The sequence below is a fragment of the Hemicordylus capensis genome, chromosome 5 (assembly GCF_027244095.1).
Source record: "Hemicordylus capensis ecotype Gifberg chromosome 5, rHemCap1.1.pri, whole genome shotgun sequence".
Lineage (NCBI taxonomy): Eukaryota > Metazoa > Chordata > Lepidosauria > Squamata > Cordylidae > Hemicordylus > Hemicordylus capensis.
The window spans coordinates 29,333,638-29,339,242 of record NC_069661.1 but is presented as its reverse complement, the minus strand read 5'-3'; the positions used below and the strand labels follow the sequence as shown (position 1 = coordinate 29,339,242).

General features: G+C 44.9%; 1 long non-coding RNA gene across 2 annotated transcripts; it reads left to right on the top strand.

Annotated features, from left to right (window-relative positions):
• Window positions 1-326: 326 nt before the first annotated feature.
• On the top strand, window positions 327-4,888 carry LOC128328347 (uncharacterized). Of its 2 annotated transcripts, none has more exons than XR_008309156.1 (3): window positions 327-613; window positions 2,332-2,471; window positions 4,390-4,888. It is a non-coding gene; the product is annotated as an uncharacterized LOC128328347 (long non-coding RNA). The 2 variants fall into 2 exon arrangements; XR_008309157.1 differs by having other exon boundaries at window positions 2,332-2,556.
• The last annotated feature ends 717 nt before the right edge of the window (window positions 4,889-5,605 follow it).

Genomic DNA, 5,605 nt, shown 5'->3' with positions numbered 1-5,605 from the left:
AGAGCGCGCGCAAGAAAGAAAGAGGATCAATTAATCCGGCGAGTGAATTTCTGAATCCATTCTTAATGCTATTGATGGAGGGAGACCCCCTCCCTGTGCTTGGTAATTACTCCAATATTTCCTGCAGTATAAGTATAAACGGCTTATACTTGGGCTTCCTGCGAAGCCACGCTCTCCCTCCGCTGATCTGAGGCGCGCGAGAATGGCTGCTCGCCTTATCGCTCTGCCTCATTCCATCTGCAGCCAGCAGGAGGTCTAGCTAATCATTGTCATTGGGACAGCAGACGAGCAATCTGGGGGACGCAGATAGATGTGACACCAGCGGAGATTGGCTCTTTCCTGCAGCGCGCGTGTTCCCGAGGCCGCATCGCGCTCTCCCGGTTTCAAAGGCAAAAGAGGCGCCGCTTTCAACCAGAGCCCTGTCCCTTAATTATACAAATGCAGTGATCAAAGTTATTATCTGTCTTGACAAAGGGAAGGGCTTTAATTGAACGGAGGGCGTCACTACCTTTGAGGGGTGGTGGTGGGGATGTGTTCGGTTCTCATGGAGAGCGCCGTGACAGCGAAGAAAAAGGGAAAGCAGGAGGGGAGGCGCAAGAAAAAGGGAGAGACGGTATTTAACAAGCAAGCTGCTTTATATGGAAATGTAATGAATACAGTTGGTTAAAAAAAGGGAGAGACAAAAGTTGTGAAGTTTCAAGCTGCGCAGGAACTTCAAAGTGTATTCAAATGTCACATTGATTTTTCTTCAAATCTCTAAGTAGTAAGTTTTTCAAAAGAAGAATATGATCCTCCATTTTATCCACTAATGTTTTATCTACAAACAGGGGAGAAAAAACACAGTGTTTTCTTTTCACATGAAATAATCCCTGTATTGGAAGTTCTTATCTTTCCCCCCACTATAACCGAAGATTTCTCCAGTGCCTTTGAAAATGGTTGTGGGTGTCTCTGCTATACTAGTGTATTGTAAGTTAAAAGTCCTAATACGAATGTAAAGGATACAACTCTGGTCATCCCCTGCCTATGACTCCCTTCAGGCAAATGGTTGGATGCCAATATTTCCTACTCCTAAGAAAGGGGTTGATATAACATGAAAAGCAATGACACCATGCACTACAAAAACAAGGAGGCAGTGGGCCATTTTGGATGAGTACCAGTCACAACATGTGATAACACTGAGGGTGTGCTGATAGCACACCCACCCTGACATCACTGGAGGATGTTCCAACATGCTATCTGAGCATCATAGGAACATAGGAGGCTGCCGTATATGGAGTCAGACCATTGGTCCATCTAGCTCATTATTGTCTACACAGACTGGCAGTTGCTTCTCCAAGGTTGCAAGTAGGGATCTCAGCACTATCTTGGAGAAGCCAGAGAGGGAACTTGAAACCTGCTCTTCCCATAGCAGCTCCATCCCCTGAGAGGAATATCTTACAGTACTCACATGTGATCTCCCATTCAAATGCAACCAGGACAGACCATGCTTAGCTAGGGGGACAAGTCATGCTTGCTACCACAAGACCAGCTCTCCTCCCAGACCAGCTCTCCTCTCTCCTCAAGACCAGAGGAGAGCTGGTCTTGCGGTAGCAAGCATGAATTGTCCCCATTACTAAGTAGGGTCCACCCTGGTTTGCATTTATGTATGTATGTATTTATTTATTATTTAAAATATTTATACCCTGCACCTCCAGTACATTACTGCTTGGGGCTGCTCACAACATTTATAAAATAGTTACAATCTAAAATCAGACTAATAAAATTAACCAAATTAAACATCCAAAGTTAAAACCATTTGAATTTGAATGGGACACTACATGTGAGCACTGTAAGATGTTCCCCTTAGGTGATGGGGCCCCTCTGGGAAGAGCACCTGCATGCTTCCATGCAAAAGGTTTCAAGTTCCCTCCCTGGCTTCTCCAAGATAGGAGAAGATTCTGAGAGAGATTTCTGCCTGCAACCTTGGAGTACCCACTGTCAGTCTGTGTAGACAATACTGAGCTAGATGGACCAATGCTCTGACTCAATATAAGGCCGCTTCCTATGTTCCTATATCCTTGAATTGTGTGAGGGGCTGTTTATCTGAATTGCCCCTATATGCTTACAAAACCATGTTTAAACAGAGTTTTGAAACACATGCGAAGGGAGGGTAAATAGAGAAAAATGCCCTTCTCACATGATTAAGGGACACTCTGACAGTGTGTTGGGATATCCCCCCACTGACATCAGGGCGTGCATGCTCTTAGCACAACCCTGTCCTCATGGCGTGTTGGAACCAGCATTCATCTGAACCAGCCCAGTGCCATATGAAGCTTCCTTATATCGTTCCAGGTCTTTGATCCATTGAGCCCAATACTGTCTACTGTGATTGGCAGCAGCTTTCCAGGATCTCAGACACAGGCCTTTTCAGAACCGCCATCTGGGATCTGTAACTGGAGATTGAAGCTGGGATTTTCTGCCTGTAAAAGAAGGTGCTTTGTTACTGAGCTAATGCCCTCATTGCTGGCAGAGTAGTGTACCAGGGGACTGAAAATGCACATTATATGTAAATTATATGTAAGTGTAACAAAGCTCAGCTTTTTAAAAATGAAAAGCTGTTTGGGGCAGAGAGTGTGGGAGGCACCACTTTCCCCTGCCTTCTGTTGTTCAGTTCATAATTCCCACCCCCAGTACTTTCCCTCATGAGGTTCAAGATGTGTATTCCAAGATAAATGCTTATCTAGAAACTTGGGGGTAAGCAGCTTTTAAGAGGGTTAATATGAGCAGGAAGGATTACGATCCACTTTCTCATACTCCTCAACCCAAAACATCAGTGTTCCAAATTGGCTTTTCATTTTCTTTTAAAAAAATAAAAAATGGTTGGGCTTCCTTACATACAATTCAATGTAACACGTAGTTTCCCCTTCAGTGTGATTAATTCCAGCAAGAGCAATACACTCTCCCTAGACCTCTGGCAGGGTTCTGGATTGTGCAGAGGGAGCCTACATGGACATAGCTATGTATGGGTTAGGTTATTTCATTGAACGTAGGGAGGCCAGAGAGGGAGGACCTGTGGATATGCTTCTGACTGCCCCTACATGAGTTTCCTGGATATGTTGGACATCATTCACGAAGGGAGGAATTTTTGTTGAAAAACACAGAGGCGCTTCACACAACCCAAGGGAAGCACCAGGAGGGTTTGTGCGGGGAGAGAGGGCTTAGCCTGCTCTCCCTGCACACAAGCAGCCTCCAAGCCCTGGGTGGCCAGGTCGGCCACCCACATGACTACCAGCTTCGTCACAGAGCCGGTGGGGGCTGTGGGGATTAGGGACGGCCTGGCCCCTGGAAGTCCTAGGATGCCCTGCGTGAGAGCGCAGAGCATTCCGGAGAGACCCCCGAGACCGGGAGGCTTGTTTTAGCCTCCTGGGTGGGGTAGCCCCATGTGTTGCTGCGGTGTGGAGCCACGCCATGGTGGCACACGATCAACTAAACGAGGTTAGCGGAGTGCTTGCTCCGCTAATCTCATTTAAGGGGAGGAGTAGTTTGGGTGGTTTGCTGCTGGAAGCCGCATGGCTCCCATGGCAGCAGATGACCAGGAGAAATCAGTCTAGGCTCCCTTAGCCTGATTTCTCCTGGTCGTGAGAATAGCCCCACAGAGTAGTTTGGGCTCAGTCCTAGTTTTTAGGCATAGTGGTCTCTCTCACAATGAAGACCTGTTTCTACATGTGCAGGACATAACATCCTGAATATGAGGCTTCCTTCCTTTGCCTGTGCCAGGGATTCCCAACCAGTGGTACTCCAGATGTTGCTGAGCTACAACTCCCATCATCCCCAGCCACAATGGCTGGGGATGGTGGGAGTTGTAATTCAGCAACATCTGGAGTACCACAGGTTGGGAACCCCCAGCCTATGCCAATGAAAGTAAAATAAGAGTCTTGAATGTAGATCCTTTAAATCTTTCCCAGCACAGCTAGCAATGTGACAGTTTGCGTATACATTAGGTAATACCTGTCACTGCCTTTAACTTTTGTTGGGAAGGAAATGATGACAAATGTGCTCAGAAGTCAAGATTCCTTTCCAAATCCTGCCGGATTCATCACAAATGTCCCATTACATCAGATAAGCAAAATGAACAAGAAATGGCTTAGCTCTCCCCACAGTTTACCTTATAGTACAATGTCCAGAAGGACAGAACTGAACATCAACCATTTGTGTGTGTATATGTATGTATTGTAGTTCTTTTGTTCATAGGAACTCTTTTGTGGATGAATACTTTATTTTATTCTATGTTGGTGAGAGCTTTCTATTTCTCCACAATAATTTACACGCAACTCCCAGCAGTTGTCACCTGAAGTATCCTCCCCTTAGTATCACACACTGCCTCTGCTCACTTTCTGCTTTTATCTCTAGCCTGCCCATCATTCATCAGTGAGGAAAAAATTGAAACAGGTACATCAAGCCTCAGGATCATCACAATAAGTTCAAAGTCAATTTCAGATGAGATCAGAACAACAGCAACAACAAAAATATTGTATTTCTTCATCCATATGGGAGAAAGCTTCTATTTCCTGTCTTGTTATGTAAACATGGATTTTTAGGAGCACAGAACTGCTGTTACTTCCTTCTACTTGATAGAGTTATGCCTGTCGAGTTCAGCTTCACTCATCAGTCATTGGGGAGACAGTTCATGATGACTACACAGAGAGGGGTTTGCTTTTAAACTTCATTGAAAATTTGTCCTCAGAAAGTCATTGGAACACAAGATGCTCTGAGTTCTACAAGTGAGAGAAATCAATTCTGTGTGGCAGGAAAAGGTTTGAAATTCCATAAATACTTGCTTAAGCCACCCTGAGCTTGAAGAGTTGTTTCCCCAGTTTTATGATGGTAAATAAATGAAATTTTATGCATATTAGAGTTCCCTATTTTACTAGTACCTACTGTGATATATTATGTCTGTATTATATCCTTATTGTCTATTATGTCTATTATGCTGATTTATAATACTTGAGTCCATAAGTTTAGTATGGGGAAATACATTGTAGTATCTCAGAACTGCACAACTTGTGACCACTTTGGGGTTGGTGGAGTTGGGGGCTCAGTGATATGACTCGTCCTCCTCTTGGCTACCACAGAGCTAACTCAGAGATCTTGTGGGCCTCCAGGTCCATGTTTGACATCATAGGCAAGCTCTGGGTGACCACGACATTTTCTGGGTGACCAGAAAATTTAGGACCAAGAAAAGGAAGAACTTTTTAACACAATGCATAATTTATGGAATTCTGTGCCACGAGATGTGGTGATGGCCACTAGCTTGTGCGCCTTTAAAGGGGACTTAGACAAATTTATGGAGGACAGGTCTATCAATGGCTACTAGTCTAATGACTATAGGCCACCACCAACCTCAGAGGCAAGATGCCTCTAAATACCAGTTGCAAGGGAGCAACATCAGGAGAGAGGGCATGCCCTATCATGCATGGTGTGGAGAAAGTGGAGAGAGAGAAATTCTTTTCCCTCTTACACAACACTAGAAACAGGTCACTCCATGAAATTGATTGCCAGGAGGTCTAGGACCAACAAACGGAAGTACTTTTTCACACAACGCGTGATCCACTTGTGGAACTCTCTG